The sequence below is a fragment of the Salvelinus alpinus genome, chromosome 2, assembly GCF_045679555.1.
Source record: "Salvelinus alpinus chromosome 2, SLU_Salpinus.1, whole genome shotgun sequence".
Lineage (NCBI taxonomy): Eukaryota > Metazoa > Chordata > Actinopteri > Salmoniformes > Salmonidae > Salvelinus > Salvelinus alpinus.
In genome coordinates, this window is record NC_092087.1 from 99,095,248 (window position 1) to 99,116,612 (window position 21,365).

At 51.5% G+C, this 21,365-nt stretch overlaps 1 pseudogene; it reads left to right on the top strand.

Annotated features, from left to right (window-relative positions):
* LOC139541971 (MICAL-like protein 2) overlaps positions 1–20,480 on the top strand; it is a 37,714-nt pseudogene extending 17,234 nt beyond the window's left edge.
* The last annotated feature ends 885 nt before the right edge of the window (positions 20,481–21,365 follow it).

Consider the following 21,365-nt stretch of genomic DNA (forward strand, 5'->3'; position numbering starts at 1 on the left):
AGGCAACGCTACCGAAAACAAATTGAGTATATGTAAACTTCTGACTTCAACTGTATATGGAGCTGTACCATGTGTTATTTTACCAGTCACCTATTGAAAGGGTTAATTTCCTGTGTTCTCCATATATAGTTGGTGTTCTATGTCATGTCTGTTCGTGTGTTCTCCATATATAGTTGTTCTATGTCATGTGTGTTCCTGTGTTCTCCATATATAGGTGTTCTATGTCATGTCTGTTCCTGTGTTCTCCATATATAGGTGTTCTATGTCAAGTCTGTTCCTGTGTTCTCCATATATAGTTGTTCTATGTCATGTCTGTTCCTGTGTTCTCCATAGTTGGTGTTCTATGTCATGTCTGTTCCTGTGTTCTCCATATATAGGTGGTGTTCTATGTCAAGTCTGTTCCTGTGTTCTCCATATATAGTTGTTCTATGTCATGTCTGTTCCTGTGTTCTCCATAGTTGGTGTTCTATGTCATGTCTGTTCCTGTGTTCTCCATATATAGTTGGTGTTCTATGTCATGTGTGTTCCTGTGTTCTCCATAGTTGGTGTTCTATGTCATGTGTGTTCCTGTGTTCTCCATATATAGTTGTTCTATGTCATGTCTGTTCCTGTGTTCTCCATAGTTGGTGTTCTATGTCATGTCTGTTCCTGTGTTCTCCATAGTTGGTGTTCTATGTCATGTCTGTTCCTGTGTTCTCCATAGTTGGTGTTCTATGTCATGTCTGTTCCTGTGTTCTCCATAGTTGGTGTTCTATGTCATGTCTGTTCCTGTGTTCTCCATAGTTGGTGTTCTATGTCATGTCTGTTCCTGTGTTCTCCATAGTTGGTGTTCTATGTCATGTCTGTTCCTGTGTTCTCCATATATAGTTGTTCTATGTCATGTCTGTTCCTGTGTTCTCCATATATAGGTGGTGTTCTATGTCATGTCTGTTCCTGTGTTCTCCATATATAGTTGGTGTTCTATGTCATGTGTGTTCCTGTGTTCTCCATATATAGGTGTTCTATGTCAAGTCTGTTCCTGTGTTCTCCATATATAGTTGTTCTATGTCATGTCTGTTCCTGTGTTCTCCATAGTTGGTGTTCTATGTCATGTCTGTTCCTGTGTTCTCCATATATAGTTGGTGTTCTATGTCATGTCTGTTCCTGTGTTCTCCATAGTTGGTGTTCTATGTCATGTGTGTTCCTGTGTTCTCCATATATAGTTGTTCTATGTCATGTCTGTTCCTGTGTTCTCCATAGTTGGTGTTCTATGTCATGTCTGTTCCTGTGTTCTCCATATATAGTTGGTGTTCTATGTCATGTCTGTTCCTGTGTTCTCCATATATAGTTGGTGTTCTATGTCATGTGTGTTCCTGTGTTCTCCATAGTTGGTGTTCTATGTCATGTCTGTTCCTGTGTTCTCCATAGTTGGTGTTTTATGTCATGTCTGTTCCTGTGTTCTCCATATATAGTTGGTGTTCTATGTCATGTCTGTTCCTGTGTTCTCCATAGTTGGTGTTCTATGTCATGTCTGTTCCTGTGTTCTCCATAGTTGGTGTTCTATGTCATGTCTGTTCCTGTGTTCTCCATAGTTGGTGTTCTATGTCATGTCTGTTCCTGTGTTCTCCATATATAGGTGGTGTTCTATGTCATGTCTGTTCCTGTGTTCTCCATATATAGTTGGTGTTCTATGTCATGTGTGTTCCTGTGTTCTCCATAGTTGGTGTTCTATGTCATGTCTGTTCCTGTGTTCTCCATAGTTGGTGTTCTATGTCATGTCTGTTCCTGTGTTCTCCATATATAGTTGGTGTTCTATGTCATGTCTGTTCCTGTGTTCTCCATAGTTGGTGTTCTATGTCATGTCTGTTCCTGTGTTCTCCATAGTTGGTGTTCTATGTCATGTCTGTTCCTGTGTTCTCCATAGTTGGTGTTCTATGTCATGTCTGTTCCTGTGTTCTCCATATATAGGTGGTGTTCTATGTCATGTCTGTTCCTGTGTTCTCCATATATAGGTGGTGTTCTATGTCATGTCTGTTCCTGTGTTCTCCATATATAGTTGGTGTTCTATGTCATGTGTGTTCCTGTGTTCTCCATATATAGTTGTTCTATGTCATGTCTGTTCCTGTGTTCTCCATAGTTGGTGTTCTATGTCATGTCTGTTCCTGTGTTCTCCATAGTTGGTGTTCTATGTCATGTCTGTTCCTGTGTTCTCCATAGTTGGTGTTCTATGTCATGTCTGTTCCTGTGTTCTCCATAGTTGGTGTTCTATGTCATGTCTGTTCCTGTGTTCTCCATATATAGTTGTTCTATGTCATGTCTGTTCCTGTGTTCTCCATAGTTGGTGTTCTATGTCATGTCTGTTCCTGTGTTCTCCATATATAGTTGGTGTTCTATGTCATGTGTGTTCCTGTGTTCTCCATAGTTGGTGTTCTATGTCATGTGTGTTCCTGTGTTCTCCATATATAGTTGGTGTTCTATGTCATGTCTGTTCCTGTGTTCTCCATAGTTGGTGTTCTATGTCATGTCTGTTCCTGTGTTCTCCATAGTTGGTGTTCTATGTCATGTCTGTTCCTGTGTTCTCCATAGTTGGTGTTCTATGTCATGTCTGTTCCTGTGTTCTCCATAGTTGGTGTTCTATGTCATGTGTGTTCCTGTGTTCTCCAGGTGTAGTGAGTGTTCCACCACTCTACTGTCTGGTAACTGTAAACCTGGACCAACACCAGGCTCCTTCATCTGTACCTCCCACCACCACCCCCAGGGGGCGCTGCCAACACACACCCCTCTCCGAGACCTGCCCAAAAACAACCCTACTACCCCTGCCTCCAAATACACCCCTCACCCTCCTCCCACTGTCAAGACCACCCCTCTCTCAGACCTGCCCAAAAACAACCCTACTACCCCTACCTCCAAATACACCCCTCACCTTCCTCCCACTGTCAAGACCACCCCTCTCTCAGACCTCTCCAGGAATACCCCTGGACCCAAATACACAGACCCCCCGAAATCCACCCCAGCTCCGACACCCACCAGTACCCCCTCCAAATGTATCCCTAGCTGGCTGAGCTCCAAATCCGACGGATCCAAAACCACCACCCCCTCTGCCGCCTCCTCGCGGCCCAGCCCGGGGCTCTCCTCCCTGGGCATAGTGAGCCCTGCAGCCTCTGGACCCACCACCCCCTCTGCCTCCTCCTCGCGGCCCAGCCCGGGGCGCTCCTCCCTGGGCATAGTGAGCCCTGCAGCCTCTGGACCCACCACCCCCTCTGCCTCCTCCTCGCGGCCCAGCCCGGGGCTCTCCTCCCTGGGCATAGTGAGCCCTGCAGCCTCTGGACCCACCACCCCCTCTGCCTCCTCCTCGCGACCCAGCCCGGGGCTCTCCTCCCTGGGCATAGTGAGCCCTGCAGCCTCTGGACCCACCACAGTCCCACGGAGCTTCAACACTACAACTAGCGTCACCACTCCCACAGCATCCCAGACCCAGCAGGCCCGGATCCGGTTCTTCCAGTCTGGGGACGCCCCCACTGGGCAGGAGAACCAGGGCAAGACCCAGACTCAGGGACAGGCACAGAGTCGACCCACAAATAAAGTCCAGAACGCCGGCACGCAGGGGACAGTAGTGGGGGTTGGCCAGGGTGTGAGTGTGGTAGTGAGTTTGGGTGGCAGTGGGGTAGCGGGTAAGGGAGGGGATAAGGGAGGGGATAAGGGTTCAGGTTGGGGAGGGGATAAGGGTTCAGGTTGGGGAGGGGATAAGGGTAAGGGAGGGGATAAGGGTGTGAATGTGGTGGTAGGTGGGGACAGGGACGTGGTTCAGGGTAGAGGTAGAGTTGTCTTCAAGATGGATAGTGATGTGAAAGCCTCTCCATCTAAAGAAGACTGCTGTACCAAGACCCAGGCAGCTGCTGCTGTCATCACTAAGAAACTAACAGACAACAACACCAACCACACCACCACAACACCAGCTGCTGTCATCACAAGAAACTAACAGACAACACCACCAACCACACCACCACAACAGCTCTGCTGTCATCACTAAGAAACTAACAGACAACACCACCAACCACACCACCACAACAGCTGCTGCTGTCATCACTAAGAAACTAACAGACAACACCGCACCAGCTGGTGCTTCTAGTCCTCCCTGGCTCCCTGTAGGACTGAAGAAGACTGAGAACAGGTGAGACATTCTCACAACTCAACTCTCTCCTCGGGACCCCAAAGGGGTGCACGTTTTGGTTTGTGCCGTGGCGCTGCACAGCTGATTCAAATAATCAACTAATTATCAAGCTTTGATCATTTGAACCAGCTATGGAGTGTTAAGCAGTGCTTCATTTGTAGATCGGGAAGTCCCGGAACACATAGTGAGGGTGAAAGCAGGGGGGTTATCCGGGGTGAGGTACCGGAACACATAGTGAGGGTGAAAGCAGGGGGGTTATCCGGGGTGAGGTACCGGAACACATAGTGAGGGTGAAAGCAGGGGGGTTACCCGGGGTGAGGTACCCGGAACACATAGTGAGGGTGAAAGCAGAGGGTTATCCGGGGTGAGGTACCGGAACACATAGTGAGGGTGAAAGCAGGGGGGTTATCCGGGGTGAGGTACCGGAACACATAGTGAGGGTGAAAGCAGGGGGGTTATCCGGGGTGAGGTACCGGAACACATAGTGAGGGTGAAAGCAGGGGGTTATCCGGGGTGAGGTACCGGAACACATAGTGAGGGTGAAGCAGGGGGGTTATCCGGGGTGAGGTACCAGAACACATAGTGAGGGTGAAAGCAGGGGGGTTATCCGGGGTGAGGTACCGGAACACATAGTGAGGGTGAAAGCAGGGGGGTTATCCGGGGTGAGGTACTGATCCTGACACGGGGGGGGGGGGGCATTGTGGTATGTAACTGATCCTGACACGGGGGGGGGGGGGGGGGGGGCATTGTGGTATGTAACTGATCCTGACACGGGGGGGGGGGCATTGTGGTATGTAACTGATCCTGACACGGGGGGGGGGGCATTGTGGTATGTAACTGATCCTGACACGGGGGGGGGCATTGTGGTATGTAACTGATCCTGACACGGGGGGGGGGGGGCATTGTGGTATGTAACTGATCCTGACACGGGGTGGCAGGGTGGTATGTATTTTTGTCGCGGTGTGGTATGTATATTTGTCACATACACATGGTTATGTGGCAATTATACAGTTGGTCAATGGCCCTTCCTCAATTCATCTTTCCTCGCATCCTCTTACCTTGTCTCCTTTTCAAATCAGAGGGGAGGGACCTTCTCTTCCAATGCGTATGAGAAGGAAGCGAGACGTTAGTTAAGATTTGAGGAAATACTATTTGAGTCTGTAAGATGTTGAAAGGCCTGTCTGTGTCTCCCCTCGACCCCCAGATCTCCCTCTCTCAGACCTGCTCCTGCTGAAACACCTAAGACAGAGACAGAGACTCCTAAAAAGGGGACTGGGGGGGGCAGAGTTAAGCTAAAAGCAGACCCTTCTCTCCTCGCCCCCCTCGCCCCCAACACCTCCACCCCGACCCCAGCCAGCAGAACAGGACTGGGGAACAAAACCCTAGATAAGGCCCCCGGAGCTGCTTCTCCCAGCAACACTATGGGTGAGCACCATTTGCCCTTTCTGTCTAGTTGGGTATCCACATTTCACTGGTTTCACTTTTCACTGGTAATAATGTGTGGCTATTATGGTTGATGTAATGTTTGTGGGGGCTGTATATTGTCTTGTCTCTCTTTAGCAACAGCAGACAACAGCAGCTCTCCTGCTGACTGGCGGTCCAGGCTCAAACCTGCCTCCAAGTAAGTATACTCTACATTCTATTCCACATTCTACTCTATATTCTACTCTATATTCTACTCTGTATTCTACTCTACATTCTATTCCACATTCTACTCTACATTCTACTCTATATTCTACTCTATATTCTACTCTACATTCTACTCTACATTCTATTCCACATTCTACTCTACATTCTACTCTACATTCTATTCCACATTCTACTCTATATTCTACTCTACATTCTACTCTATATTCTACTCTATATTCTATTCCACATTCTACTCTGTATTCTACTCTGTATTCTACTCTGTATTCTACTCTACGTTCTACTCTACGTTCTACTCTACATTCTACTCTGTATTCTACTCTATAGTCTGTTCTACTCTACGTTCTACTCTACGTTCTACTCTACGTTCTACTCTATATTCTACTCTATATTCTACTCTACATTCTACTCTACATTCTACTCTATAGTCCGTTCTACTCTACATTCTACTCTATATTCTACTCTACATTCTACTCTACATTCTACTCTATAGTCCGTTCTACTCTACGTTCTACTCTACACTCTACTATATATTCTATATATTCTACATTCTACTCTATATTCTACTCTATGTTCTATTCTACTCTACATTTTACTCTACTCTATATTCTACTCTATATTCTACGTTATACTCTACATTCTACTCTACATTCTAGAAGGGTCACCTGGGTGTGAGGTCCCAGCCGCTGTAGAAGGGTCACCTGGGCGTGAGGTCACATCTAATGTAGAAGGGTCACCTGGGCGTGAGGTCCCATCTAATGTAGAAGGGTCACCTGGGCGTGAGGTCCCAGCCGCTGTAGAAGGGTCACCTGGGTGTGAGGTCCCAGCCGCTGTAGAAGGGTCACCTGGGGGTGAGGTCCCAGCCGCTGTAGAAGGGTCACCTGGGCGTGAGGTCCCAGCCGCTGTAGAAGGGTCACCTGGGCGTGAGGTCCCAGCCGCTGTAGAAGGGTCACCTGGGCGTGAGGTCCCAGCCGCTGTAGAAGGGTCACCTGGGCGTGAGGTCCCAGCCGCTGTAGAAGGGTCACCTGGGCGTGAGGTCCCAGCCGCTGTAGAAGGGTCACCTGGGCGTGAGGTCCCAGCCGCTGTAGAAGGGTCACCTGGGCGTGAGGTCCCAGCCGCTGTAGAAGGGTCACCTGGGTGTGAGGTCCCAGCCGCCGTAGAAGGGTCACCTGGGCGTGAGGTCCCAGCCACTGTAGAAGGGTCACCTGGGCGTGAGGTCCCAGCCGCTGTAGAAGGGTCACCTGGGCGTGAGGTCACATCTAATGTAGGTCATCACGGTCTGAGGAAAATCACTTGGCCATATTACCTGTACTCGTGGATTCATCCGTTCATCTTTCCATCCCTCATCCGTTCATCTTTCCATCCCTCGTCCGTTCATCTTTCCATCCCTCGTCCGTTCATCTTTCCATCCCTCATCCGTTCATCCGTTCTGCAGGCGGCTGGTACCTGCCGCTCCAAGCCTCTCTGTTTTGATGGTCCACCGGAGATCAAAGACCCTCCCCTCCCTCCTCGCCCACATCATCAGACCTGCGGTGTGTCGGGGATAAAGCCGTCCCCTAGTGCAACATGAAGTCCATGCTCAGAGTCCCACCCCCTGGCCTCCGATGACCATTCTTCCTCATCCTCCTCCTCCTCCTCCTCCTCCTCAGTCCTACTAATCCTCAGACTCTCAGAACGTACGGAAGGTGAGAGAGAGACTGGTGAAGGAAAAAACTAATTGTGAGAAAATGAGAGGTTAGATTGAATTCAGGGAGGAAAGGAAGAGACAGACCTTGTTATACATCTCTGTTCTTCCTCTCCCTCCTCTTCCTCTGTTCTTCTCTCTAATCCACCCCCATCTCTCTCCTCCTCCCCCTTCTCTCCTCTCTCTCGCCAGGCCTGTAGGAGCTAAAGACTCCTCTCCCCTCCACCCTGACATTCAGAAGGCTGAAACCCTGCCTCGGCCCTGGGCCGGCGGATCAGGAAACCCCCAGGCTTCAGTCCCTGCTGGGTCTACTCTGGCCCCCTCCAGCCCTCCAGACGCCTCCTCACCCAGCCCGCTGAACACCGGCCCTGGGACATGGGGTGAGACACACACACACACACAGACAGACATAAACCCACTTCCCCAGCTCCCCATTAAACACAGTGTTCTGCTGCGTTTCCTCTAGCAGGCGTTCTGACAGGGAAGAGCTCAACGACAGCTACCGGCTCCAACACAGACACCAAGACACCTAAACCAGTAGGTTTTACACGTTAATACATGGAGACGCGATGAGGGATGTTACTACCTGTGTGTTTAGATTGATGTGTGTGTGTGTGTGTGTGTGTGTGTGTGTGTGTGTGTGTGTGTGTGTGTGTGTGTGTGTGTGTGTGTGTGTGTGTGTGTGTGTGTGTGTGTGTGTGTGTGTGTGTGTGTGTGTGTGTGTGTGTGTGTGTGTGTGTGTGTGTGTGTGTGTGTGTGTGTGTGTGTGTGTGTGTGTGTGTGTGTGTGTGTGTGTGTGTGTGTGTGCAGGGTAAACCGGACTACATCCCGAAGGAAGAGATCCTCAGAGAGCTTCAGGAGATAGAGGACAGTGTCAATGAGTTGGAGAGGAAAGGAGTGGACCTGGAGAAACAACTACGTGCCTGTGAAGAGGGTAGGACTCACACAGAGGGAGAGGGGGAGACGGGAGAGGGTAGGACTCACACAGAGGGAGAGATGGAGACGGGAGCAGGGAGGGATGAAGAGGGGGAGATTGAGCGTGAGGAGGAGAGGGGGAGATTGAGCGTAAGGAGAGGGGGAGATTGAGCGTAAGGAGAGGGGGAGATTGAGCGTAAGGAGAGGGGGAGATTGAGCGTAAGGAGAGGGGGAGATTGAGCGTAAGGAGAGGGGGAGATTGAGCGTGAGGAGGGAAGGAGAGGGGGAGATTGAGCGTGAGGAGGGAAGGAGAGGGGGAGATTGAGCGTGAGGAGGGAAGGAGAGGGGGAGATTGAGCGTGAGGAGGGAAAGAGAGGGGGAGATTGAGCGTGAGGAGGGAAGGAGAGGGGGAGATTGAGCGTGAGGAGGGAAGGAGAGGGGGAGATTGAGCTTGAGGAGGGAAGGAGAGGGGGAGATTGAGCGTGAGGAGGGAAGGAGAGGGGGAGGTTGAGCGTGGAGGGAAAGAGAGGGGGAGGTTGAGCGTGGAGGAGGGAAGGAGAGGGGGAGGTTGAGCGTGAGGAGGGAAGAGGTGTAGATTGGGGTCGGTGTCGCCTGAGGGGATGTGACCCAAAAAGAGACTGGTGAATTTCCACCACTTCTGGCTCTAATGAAGTCTCTGATAGCTTCCTGTCTCTGTGGGATTGACGGGCGGTAGGAGGAAATAAAGACAGCCCTGGTGGCTGGAGGGAGGGAGGGCGGGGAGAGGGAGGGAGGGAGTAGGGGAAATAGTGTCTTAATATTTCTCTAGTGTTTCATGACCTTGAACTCTGTCAGTATGTCTTTAATATCTTGAAGTCTGCTTTTAAATTCCACTGTGTTGATAATCGTGTGTGTGTGTGTGTGTGTGTGTGTGTGTGTGTGTGTGTGTGTGTGTGTGTGTGTGTGTGTGTGTGTTTCAGAGGGAGAAGAGGACGTGGTGATGGATGACCTGATGGTGGAATGGTTCAACCTCATCAGAAACAAGCAGGTGTCCATGAGGAGAGAGTCTGAGCTGGTCTACATGTGAGTCTCACACACACACACAGAACCACACACACAGAACCACAACACACACACAACACACACACACAGAACCACACGCAGACATACACACACCGTACCACACACACACAGAACCACAAAAATACACACAGCAGATATTTCCTTGTCCTCTAACATCTCTGTGTGTGCGCGTATATGTCTGGGTGTGTGTGGTGTGGTTCTGTGTGTGTGTGCAGAGCGAAGACACAGGACTTAGAGGAACAGCAGCCCAGTGTAGAGCAGGAGCTGAGGAGACTCATGGACAAACCTGGTGAGTAGAGAGAGTGGGGTGTGTTGGGGACAAACCTGGTGAGGAGAGAGAGTGGGGGGTGTTGGGGACAAACCTGGTGAGGAGAGAGAGTGGGGTGTGTGTTGGGGACAAACCTGGTGAGGAGAGAGAGTGGGGTGTGTGTTGGGGACAAACCTGGTGAGGAGAGAGAGTGGGGGGTGTGTTGGGGACAAACCTGGTAAGGAGAGAGAGTGGGGGGTGTGTTGGGGACAAACCTGGTGAGGAGAGAGAGTGGGGTGTGTGTTGGGGACAAACCTGGTGAGGAGAGAGAGGGGGGTGTGTGTTGGGGACAAACCTGGTGAGGAGAGAGAGTGGGGGTGTGTGTTGGGGACAAACCTGGTGAGGAGAGAGAGTGGGGTGTGTGTTGGGGACAAACCTGGTGAGGAGAGAGAGAGGGGGGGGGGTGTTGGGGACAAACCTGGTGAGGAGAGAGAGGGGGGTGTGTTGGGGACAAACCTGGTGAGGAGAGAGAGTGGGGGTGTGTGTTGGGGACAAACCTGGTGAGGAGAGAGAGAGGGGTGTGTGTTGGGGACAAACCTGGTGAGGAGAGAGAGTGGGGTGTGTGTTGGGGACAAACCTGGTGAGGAGAGAGAGAGGGGGGGGGTGTTGGGGACAAACCTGGTGAGGAGAGAGAGTGGGGTGTGTTGGGGACAAACCTGGTGAGGAGAGAGAGTGGGGTGTGTGTTGGGGACAAACCTGGTGAGGAGAGAGAGTGGGGTGTGTTGGGGACAAACCTGGTGAGGAGAGAGAGTGGGGTGTGTTGGGGACAAACCTGGTGAGGAGAGAGAGTGGGGTGTGTTGGGGACAAACCTGGTGAGGAGAGAGAGTGGGGTGTGTTGGGGACAAACCTGGTGAGGAGAGAGAGTGGGGGGTGTGTTGGGGACAAACCTGGTGAGGAGAGAGAGTGGGGTGTGTTGGGGACAAACCTGGTGAGGAGAGAGTAACATGTAACATGAGGTGTGTTAATGTGCAGAGCGGCTGAAGACGTCGTGGGACCGGCGTAGAGAAGAGGAGTTGATGGTCAAGCTGGTGGATATCGTCAATGACAGGAACGCCATCATAGAAGGACTGGATGATGACAGACTCAGGTAGGAGAGAGAGAGGGGATGACAGACTCAGGTAGGAGAGAGAGTGGGGATGACAGACTCAGGTAGGAGAGAGAGGGGGGATGACAGACTCAGGTAGGAGAGAGAGAGGGGATGACAGACTCAGGTAGGAGAGAGAGAGGGGGATGACAGATTCAGGTGAGAGAGAGGGGGGGATGACAGATTCAGGTGAGAGAGAGGGGGGATGACAGATTCAGATAAGAGAGAGCGAAAGAGAGGGGGGATAACAGATGCAGGTAAGTGAGAGAGAGAGGGGGGATGACAGATGCAGGTAGGGGTGAGAGAGGGGATGACAGATTCAGGTGAGAGAGAGGGGGGGATGACAGATTCAGATAAGAGAGAGAGAGCGGGGGGATGACAGATTCAGGTAAGAGAGAGAGAGAGGGGGGATGACAGATTCAGGTCAGCAGATTCAATTAAGAGAGAGAGAGGGGGATGACATATTGAGGTAAGAGAGAGAGAGAGGGGGGATGACAGATTCAGGTAAGAGAGAGAGAGAGGGGGGATGACAGATTCAGGTGAGAGAGAGAGAGAGGGGGGATGACAGATTCAGGTCAGCAGATTCAATTAAGAGAGAGAGAGGGGGATGACATATTGAGGTAAGAGAGAGAGAGGGGGATGACAGATTCAGGTAAGAGAGAGAGAGCGGGGGGATGACAGATTCAGGTAAGAGAGAGAGAGAGGGGGGATGACAGATTCAGGTCAGCAGATTCAATTAAGAGAGAGAGAGGGGGATGACATATTGAGGTAAGAGAGAGAGAGAGGGGGGATGACAGATTCAGGTGAGAGAGAGAGAGAGGGGGGATGACAGATTCAGGTCAGCAGATTCAATTAAGAGAGAGAGAGGGGGATGACATATTGAGGTAAGAGAGAGAGAGGGGGATGACAGATTCAGGTAAGAGAGAGAGAGAGCGGGGGGATGACAGATTCAGGTAAGCGAGAGAGAGAGAGAGCAGGGGGATGACAGATTCAGGAAAGAGAGAGAGAGAGAGAGAGCGGGGGGATGACAGATTCAGGTAAGAGAGGGGGATGACAGATTCAGGAAAGAGAGAGAGAGAGAGGGGGGATGACAGATTCAGGTAAGGAAGCGAGAGCGGGGGATGACAGATTCAGGTAAGTGAGAGAGAGCGGGGGGATGACAGATTTAGGTAAGTGCGAGAGAGCGGGGGGATGACAGATTCAGGTAAGTGAGAGAGGGGGGATGACAGATTCAGGTAAGTGAGAGAGAGGGGGAGAAGCTGTCTTAATGGGAATGGCTCTCTGGGATGGTGTGTGTGTGTAGATTAGTCATGCTGTGTCATTAATTTTCTCTGTCTGATCTCTCTTCAGGGAGGATGAGGAAGATGAACAGCTCAATAAGATGATGAAGAACCTAGGTCAGTCCCTACACAACACATCTAGGATCAGTTTCCCTTATATAACCCTTATCAAACCCTAGGTCAGTCCCTACACGACAGGTCTAGGATCAGTTTCCCTTCTATAACCCTAGGTCAGTCCCTACACAACAGGTCTAGGATCAGTTTCTCTTCTATAACCCTAGGTCAGTCCCTACACGACAGGTCTAGGATCAGTTTCCCTTCTATAACCCTAGGTCAGTCCCTACACAACAGGTCTAGGATCAGTTTCTCTTCTATAACCCTAGGTCAGTCCCTACACGACAGGTCTAGGATCAGTTTCCCTTCTATAACCCTAGGTCAGTCCCTACACGACAGGTCTAGGATCAGTTTCCCTTCTATAACCCTAGGTCAGTCCCTACACGACAGGTCTAGGATCAGTTTCCCTTCTATAACCCTAGGTCAGTCCCTACACGACAGGTCTAGGATCAGTTTCTCTTCTATAACCCTAGGTCAGTCCCTACACGACAGGTCTAGGATCAGTTTCCCTTCTATAACCCTAGGTCAGTCCCTACACGACAGGTCTAGGATCAGTTTCTCTTCTATAACCCTAGGTCAGTCCCTACACGACAGGTCTAGGATCAGTTTCTCTTCTATAACCCTAGGTCAGTCCCTACACGACAGGTCTAGGATCAGTTTCTCTTCTATAAGAGAGAGAGTGGGGTGATTCTGTGATTCTACACACAGCTCGACGTTTCTCGGTGATTCTACACGCAGCTTGACGGTACTCTGTGATTCTACACGCAGCTTGACGTTTCTCTGTGGTTCTACACGCAGCTTGATGTTTCTCGGTGGTTCTACAAGCAGCTTGATGTTTCTCTGTGATTCTACACGCAGCTTGATGTTTCTCAGATTTTACACGCAGCTTGACATGGAGCTAGTCCCCGACCAACAGGCTTGGTGGAGCTAGTCCCAGACCAACAGGCTTGGTGGAGCTAGTCCCAGACCAACAGGCTTGGTGGAGCTAGTCCCAGACCAACAGGCTTGGTGGAGCTAGTCCCAGACCAACAGGCTTGGTGGAGCTAGTCCCAGACCAACAGGCTTGGAGCTAGTCCCAGAACAACAGGCTTGGAGCTAGTCCCAGACCAACAGGCTTGGTGGAGCTAGTCCCAGACCAACAGGCTTGGTGGAGCTAGTCCCAGACCAACAGGCTTGGTGGAGCTAGTCCCAGACCAACAGGCTTGGTGGAGCTAGTCCCAGACCAACAGGCTTGGAGGAGCTAGTCCCAGACCAACAGGCTTGGAGGAGCTAGTCCCAGACCAACAGGCTTGGTGGAGCTAGTCCCAGACCAACAGGCTTGGTGGAGCTAGTCCCAGACCAACAGGCTTTGTGGAGCTAGTCCCCGACCAACAGGCTTGGTGGAGCTAGTCCCAGACCAACAGGCTTGGTGGAGCTAGTCCCAGACCAACAGGCTTGGAGGAGCTAGTCCCAGACCAACAGGCTTGGTGGAGCTAGTCCCAGACCAACAGGCTTGGAGGAGCTAGTCCCAGACCAACAGGCTTGGTGGAGCTAGTCCCAGACCAACAGGCTTGGTGGAGCTAGTCCCAGACCAACAGGCTTGGTGGAGCTAGTCCCAGACCAACAGGCTTGGTGGAGCTAGTCCCAGACCAACAGGCTTGGTGGAGCTAGTCCCAGACCAACAGGCTTGGTGGAGCTAGTCCCAGACCAACAGGCTTGGAGGAGCTAGTCCCAGACCAACAGGCTTGGAGGAGCTAGTCCCAGACCAACAGGCTTGGTGGAGCTAGTCCCCGACCAACAGGCTTGGAGCTAGTCCCCGACCAACAGGCTTGGTGGAGCTAGTCCCAGACCAACAGGCTTGGAGGAGCTAGTCCCAGACCAACAGGCTTGGTGGAGCTAGTCCCAGACCAACAGGCTTGGAGGAGCTAGTCCCAGACCAACAGGCTTGGAGGAGCTAGTCCCAGACCAACAGGCTTGGTGGAGCTAGTCCCAGACCAACAGGCTTGGTGGAGCTAGTCCCAGACCAACAGGCTTGGTGGAGCTAGTCCCAGACCAACAGGCTTGGTGGAGCTAGTCCCAGACCAACAGGCTTGGTGGAGCTAGTCCCAGACCAACAGGCTTGGTGGAGCTAGTCCCAGACCAACAGGCTTGGTGGAGCTAGTCCCAGACCAACAGGCTTGGTGGAGCTAGTCCCAGACCAACAGGCTTGGTGGAGCTAGTCCCCGACCAACAGGCTTGGTGGAGCTAGTCCCAGACCAACAGGCTTGGTGGAGCTAGTCCCAGACCAACAGGCTTGGTGGAGCTAGTCCCAGACCAACAGGCTTGGTGGAGCTAGTCCCAGACCAACAGGCTTGGTGGAGCTAGTCCCAGACCATCAGGCTTGGTGGAGCTAGTCCCAGACCAACAGGCTTGGTGGAGCTAGTCCCAGACCATCAGGCTTGGTGGAGCTAGTCCCAGACCAGCAGGCTTGGTGGAGCTAGTCCCCGACCAACAGGCTTGGTGGAGCTAGTCCCAGACCAACAGGCTTGGTGGAGCTAGTCCCCGACCAACAGGCTTGGTGGAGCTAGTCCCAGACCAACAGGCTTGGTGGAGCTAGTCCCAGACCAACAGGCTTGGTGGAGCTAGTCCCAGACCAACAGGCTTGGTGGAGCTAGTCCCAGACCAACAGGCTTGGTGGAGCTAGTCCCAGACCAGCAGGCTTGGTGGAGCTAGTCCCAGACCAGCAGGCTTGGTGGAGCTAGTCCCAGACCAACAGGCTTGGTGGAGCTAGTCCCAGACCAGCAGGCTTGGTGGAGCTAGTCCCAGACCAACAGGCTTGGTGGAGCTAGTCCCAGACCAACAGGCTTGGTGGAGCTAGTCCCAGACCAACAGGCTTGGTGGAGCTAGTCCCAGACCAACAGGCTTGGTGGAGCTAGTCCCAGACCAGCAGGCTTGGTGGAGCTAGTCCCAGACCAACAGGCTTGGTGGAGCTAGTCCCAGACCAGCAGGCTTGGTGGAGCTAGTCCCAGACCAACAGGCTTGGTGGAGCTAGTCCCCGACCAGCAGGCTTGGTGGAGCTAGTCCCCGACCAACAGGCTTGGTGGAGCTAGTCCCAGACCAACAGGCTTGGTGGAGCTAGTCCCCGACCAACAGGCTTGGTGGAGCTAGTCCCAGACCAGCAGGCTTGGTGGAGCTAGTCCCCGACCAACAGGCTTGGTGGAGCTAGTCCCCGACCAACAGGCTTGGTGGAGCTAGTCCCCGACCAGCAGGCTTGGTGGAGCTAGTCCCAGACCAACAGGCTTGGTGGAGCTAGTCCCAGACCAACAGGCTTGGTGGAGCTAGTCCCAGACCAACAGGCTTGGTGGAGCTAGTCCCAGACCAGCAGGCTTGGTGGAGCTAGTCCCAGACCAACAGGCTTGGTGGAGCTAGTCCCAGACCAACAGGCTTGGTGGAGCTAGTCCCAGACCAACAGGCTTGGTGGAGCTAGTCCCCGACCAACAGGCTTGGTGGAGCTAGTCCCAGACCAACAGGCTTGGTGGAGCTAGTCCCAGACCAACAGGCTTGGTGGAGCTAGTCCCAGACCAACGGGCTTGGTGGAGCTAGTCCCCGACCAACGGGCTTGGTGGAGCTAGTCCCCGACCAACGGGCTTGGTGGAGCTAGTCCCAGACCAACAGGCTTGGTGGAGCTAGTCCCAGACCAACAGGCTTGGTGGAGCTAGTCCCAGACCAACAGGCTTGGTGGAGCTAGTCCCAGACCAACAGGCTTGGTGGAGCTAGTCCCAGACCAACAGGCTTGGTGGAGCTAGTCCCAGACCAGCAGGCTTGGTGGAGCTAGTCCCAGACCAACAGGCTTGGTGGAGCTAGTCCCAGACCAACAGGCTTGGTGGAGCTAGTCCCAGACCAACGGGCTTGGTGGAGCTAGTCCCCGACCAACGGGCTTGGTGGAGCTAGTCCCAGACCAACGGGCTTGGTGGAGCTAGTCCCAGACCAAGGGGCTTGGTGGAGCTAGTCCCAGACCAACGGGCTTGGTGGAGCTAGTCCCAGACCAACGGGCTTGGTGGAGCTAGTCCCCGACCAACGGGCTTGGTGGAGCTAGTCCCAGACCAACGGGCTTGGTGGAGCTAGTCCCAGACCAACGGGCTTGGTGGAGCTAGTCCCAGACCAACGGGCTTGGTGGAGCTAGTCCCCGACCAACAGGCTTGGTGGAGCTAGTCCCAGACCAACAGGCTTGGTGGAGCTAGTCCCAGGCCAACAGGCTTGGTGGAGCTAGTCCCAGACCATCAGGCTTGGTGGAGCTAGTCCCAGACCAGCAGGCTTGGTGGAGCTAGTCCCAGACCAGCAGGCTTGGTGGAGCTAGTCCCAGACCAACAGGCTTGGTGGAGCTAGTCCCAGACCAACAGGCTTGGTGGAGCTAGTCCCAGACCAACAGGCTTGGTGGAGCTAGTCCCCGACCAACAGGCTTGGTGGAGCTAGTCCCCGACCAACAGGCTTGGTGGAGCTAGTCCCCGACCAACAGGCTTGGTGGAGCTAGTCCCAGACCAACAGGCTTGGTGGAGCTAGTCCCAGACCAACAGGCTTGGTGGAGCTAGTCCCAGACCAACAGGCTTGGTGGAGCTAGTCCCAGACCAGCAGGCTTGGTGGAGCTAGTCCCAGACCAGCAGGCTTGGTGGAGCTAGTCCCAGACCAGCAGGCTTGGTGGAGCTAGTCCCAGACCAACAGGCTTGGTGGAGCTAGTCCCAGACCAGCAGGCTTGGTGGAGCTAGTCCCAGACCAGCAGGCTTGGTGGAGCTAGTCCCAGACCAACAGGCTTGGTGGAGCTAGTCCCAGACCAACAGGCTTGGTGGAGCTAGTCCCAGACCAACAGGCTTGGTGGAGCTAGTCCCAGACCAACAGGCTTGGTGGAGCTAGTCCCAGACCAGCAGGCTTGGTGGAGCTAGTCCCAGACCAGCAGGCTTGGTGGAGCTAGTCCCAGACCAACGGGCTTGGTGGAGCTAGTCCCAGACCAGCGGGCTTGGTGGAGCTAGTCCCAGACCAACGGGCTTGGTGGAGCTAGTCCCAGACCAACAGGCTTGGTGGAGCTAGTCCCAGACCAGCAGGCTTGGTGGAGCTAGTCCCAGACCAGCAGGCTTGGTGGAGCTAGTCCCAGACCAGCAGGCTTGGTGGAGCTAGTCCCAGACCAGCGGGCTTGGTGGAGCTAGTCCCAGACCAACGGGCTTGGTGGAGCTAGTCCCCGACCAACGGGCTTGGTGGAGCTAGTCCCCGACCAACGGGCTTGGTGGAGCTAGTCCCAGACCAACGGGCTTGGTGGAGCTAGTCCCAGACCAACGGGCTTGGTGGAGCTAGTCCCAGACCAACGGGCTTGGTGGAGCTAGTCCCAGACCAACGGGCTTGGTGGAGCTAGTCCCCGACCAACGGGCTTGGTGGAGCTAGTCCCAGACCAACGGGCTTGGTGGAGCTAGTCCCAGACCAACGGGCTTGGTGGAGCTAGTCCCAGACCAACGGGCTTGGTGGAGCTAGTCCCAGACCATCGGGCTTGGTGGAGCTAGTCCCAGACCAACAGGCTTGGTGGAGCTAGTCCCAGACCAACAGGCTTGGTGGAGCTAGTCCCAGACCAACGGGCTTGGTGGAGCTAGTCCCAGACCAACAGGCTTGGTGGAGCTAGTCCCAGACCAACAGGCTTGTGTCTCTCTCCTTGACTTAGACTCGACCTATCTGGCTCGTAGTTCAGTTCTCTACTAGTACAGTGTCCCAGTTCAAAGTTCACAGCAGCGTGTTGTCATGTGTCGTGAACAGCACACTGACTACAGATTGTCATGGTTCTTATTGTAACCTTTCTTTTATTTTTGTCTGTCAAGGTAAAAATCTGTTCTGCCCCTGAACAAGGCAGTTTAACCCACTGTTCCTAGGCCGTCATTGTAAATAAGAATTTGTTCTTAACTGACTTGCCAAGTTAAATAAAGGTAAAAATAAATAAATAATTGGTCCTGGAAAATTTCTAACCAGAGGAGAGACTTACATTTTTTTTTAGGTTTCTTCAAAAACAATCAAACCTTGTTATGGGTTAAATATTTGTAATAATGGAGCTGGTCAACCGGAGGTGATCACTGAGAACCCACCAGCAGATTTGGGTTACAGCTCTTCATAGCAAAGTACATCCTCCTGAAAATGTTCATGACAAACAACAGATGTATGGAATGTTGTCAAATGTGATGTTTTGTATGTGAGAAAGAGTTAACCCCCCCAGCCAGATTGTTCTAATTGTATAGAAACCAGGGTTTGGCCCCAAAGACAACGATCCTCCCATTAGCCGTCCACACCAGAGACATCTCCTCCCTGGTAGCTCATAGTACACAAACACCAAGTCATTCTATGAAATGCAGGCTGTAGGTTTTATCACTATTGTTGTTCTTATTGTAATCTCTCTTTTAGTTGTTATGGTTCTTTATTGTAACTTCTCTCACTTCTACTCTTTCATCCCATTCTCTCTCTCTACCTCTACTCTCTCTCTCTACCTCTACTCTCTCTCTCTACCTCTACTCTCTATCTCTCTACCTCTACTCTCTATCTCTCTACCTCTACTCTCTCTCTCTCTACCTCGCTCTCTCTACCTCTACTCTCTATCTCTCTACCTCTACTCTCTCTCTCTACCTCTACTCTCTCTCTCTCTACCTCTACTCTCTCTCTCTCTACCTCGCTCTCTCTACCTCTACTCTCTATCTCTCTACCTCTACTCTCTCTCTCTACCTCTACTCTCTCTCTCTCTCTACCTCTACTCTCTCTCTCCACCTCTACCTCTACTCTCTCTCTCTCTCTACCTCTACTCTCTCTCTCCACCTCTACTCTCTCTCTCTACCTCTACTCTCCCATCCTTCTCTCTCTTTCAGACACAAAGAAAGAGAAGAAGAAGAAGTCTAGCTTTAAGTTGTTTGGGAGGAACAAGAAGGAGGGATGATGCTGTGGGGAGGAACTCTGGGACACACTGTTACCCTGCTTTACATCTGCTTTACATCTGGTTATTACTGTGTTGATAGTTGATGTATTGAAGTCTGTTGGCTCTCTAGTTCGTGTGTCTATAATACCCTCCTGACATGCGTGTGACCCCTCATTGTCATCCATGTCATCACACTGTCCTCTGTGTCAAGCTGAAACCCAGTATAACACGACACGTCCACACTGTGTGTGTGTGTAATGTGTGTGTGTGTGTGTGTGTGTGTGTGTGTGTGGTTAGTTAATCTGTATGATGGGGATTATGTAGGGATTAGAAGATATCAAAGGAGCTATGGCCTCGCTGTCTAATAATGACTCACTGCTAATGTCTGACATCACTCACTCAACCGTGTGCCCTTTGCCCTCTGCTGTTTTAAAGTCAGCCGTGTGTCTTTGCCCTTTGCCCTCTGCTGTTTTAAAGTCAGCCATGTGCCCTTTGCCCTCTGCTGTTTTTAAAGTCAGCCGTGTGTCTTTGCCCTTTGCCCTCTGCTGTTTTAAAGTCAGCCGTGTGTCTGTGTCCTCTGCTGTTTTAAAGTCAGCCGTGTGTCTGTGTCCTCTGCTGTTTTAAAGTCAGCCGTGTGTCTGTGTCCTCTGCTGTTTTACAGTCAGCCGTGTGTCTGTGTCCTCTGCTGTTTTAAAGTCAGCCGTGTGTCTGTGTCCTCTGCTGTTTTAAAGTCAGCCGTGTGTCTGTGCCCTTTGCCCTCTGCTGTTTTAAAGTCAGCCGTGTGTCTGTGCCCTTTGCCCTCTGCTGTTTTAAAGTCAGCCGTGTGTCTGTGCCCTTTGCCCTCTGCTGTTTTACAGTCAGCCGTGTGTCTGTGTCCTCTGCTGTTTTAAAGTCAGCCGTGTGTCTGTGTCCTCTGCTGTTTTAAAGTCAGCCGTGTGTCTGTGTCCTCTGCTGTTTTAAAGTCAGCCGTGTGTCTGTGTCCTCTGCTGTTTTACAGTCAGCCGTGTTTACAAGCTATAGAGAGAAGTTGTTTTGTTGAGGGGTCGGACAACTCTTCTTATGACTTAATAACATCACGTTTCTCTATAGCTTCATCTGTCCACGGGATGGTTTATTTTCTGACTCCAGATCAGATGTTAGCTCTGTAATCACCCCCTAGTTCATGTTTTATAATGTTATGTCCTGACTCCAGATCGGATGTTAGCTCTGTAATCGCCCCCTAGTTCATGTTTTATAATGTTATGTCCTGACTCCAGATCAGATGTTAGCTCTGTAATCGTCCCCTAGTTCATGTTTTATAATGTTATGTCCTGACTCCAGATCAGATGTTAGCTCTGTAATCGCCCCCCTAGTTCATGTTTTATAATGTTATGTCCTGACTCCAGATCAGATGTTAGCTCTGTAATCGCCCCCCTAGTTCATGTTTTATAATGTTATGTCCTGACTCCAGATCAGATGTTAGCTCTGTAATCGCCCCCCTAGTTCATGCTTTATAATGTTATGTCCTGACTCCAGATCAGATGTTAGCTCTGTAATCGCCCCTCTAGTTCATGTTTTATAATGTTATGTCCTGACTCCAGATCAGATGTTAGCTCTGTAATCGCCTCCCTAGTTCATGTTTTATAATGTTATGTCCTGACTCCAGATCAGATGTTAGCTCTGTAATCGCCCCAGAGTTCATTTTATAATGTTATGTCCTGACTCCAGATCAGATGTTAGCTCTGTAATCGCCCCTCTAGTTCATGTTTTATAATGTTATGTCCTGACTCCAGATCAGATGTTAGCTCTGTAATCGCCCCCCTAGTTCATGTTTTATAATGTTATGTCCTGACTCCAGATCAGATGTTAGCTCTGTAATCGCCCCCCTAGTTCATGTTTTATAATGTTATGTCCTGACTCCAGATCAGATGTTAGCTCTGTAATCGCCCCCCTAGTTCATGTTTTATAATGTTATGTCCTGACTCCAGATCAGATGTTAGCTCTGTAATGGCCCCCCTAGTTCATGTTTTATAATGTTATGTCCTGACTCCAGATCAGATGTTAGCTCTGTAATCGCCCCCTAGTTCATGTTTTATAATGTTATGTCCTGACTCCAGGTCAGATGTTAGCTCTGTAATCGCCCCCGAGTTCATGTTTTATAATGTTATGTCCTGACTCCAGGTCAGATGTTAGCTCTGTAATCGCCCCTCTAGTTCATGTTTTATAATGTTATGTCCTGACTCCAGATCAGAT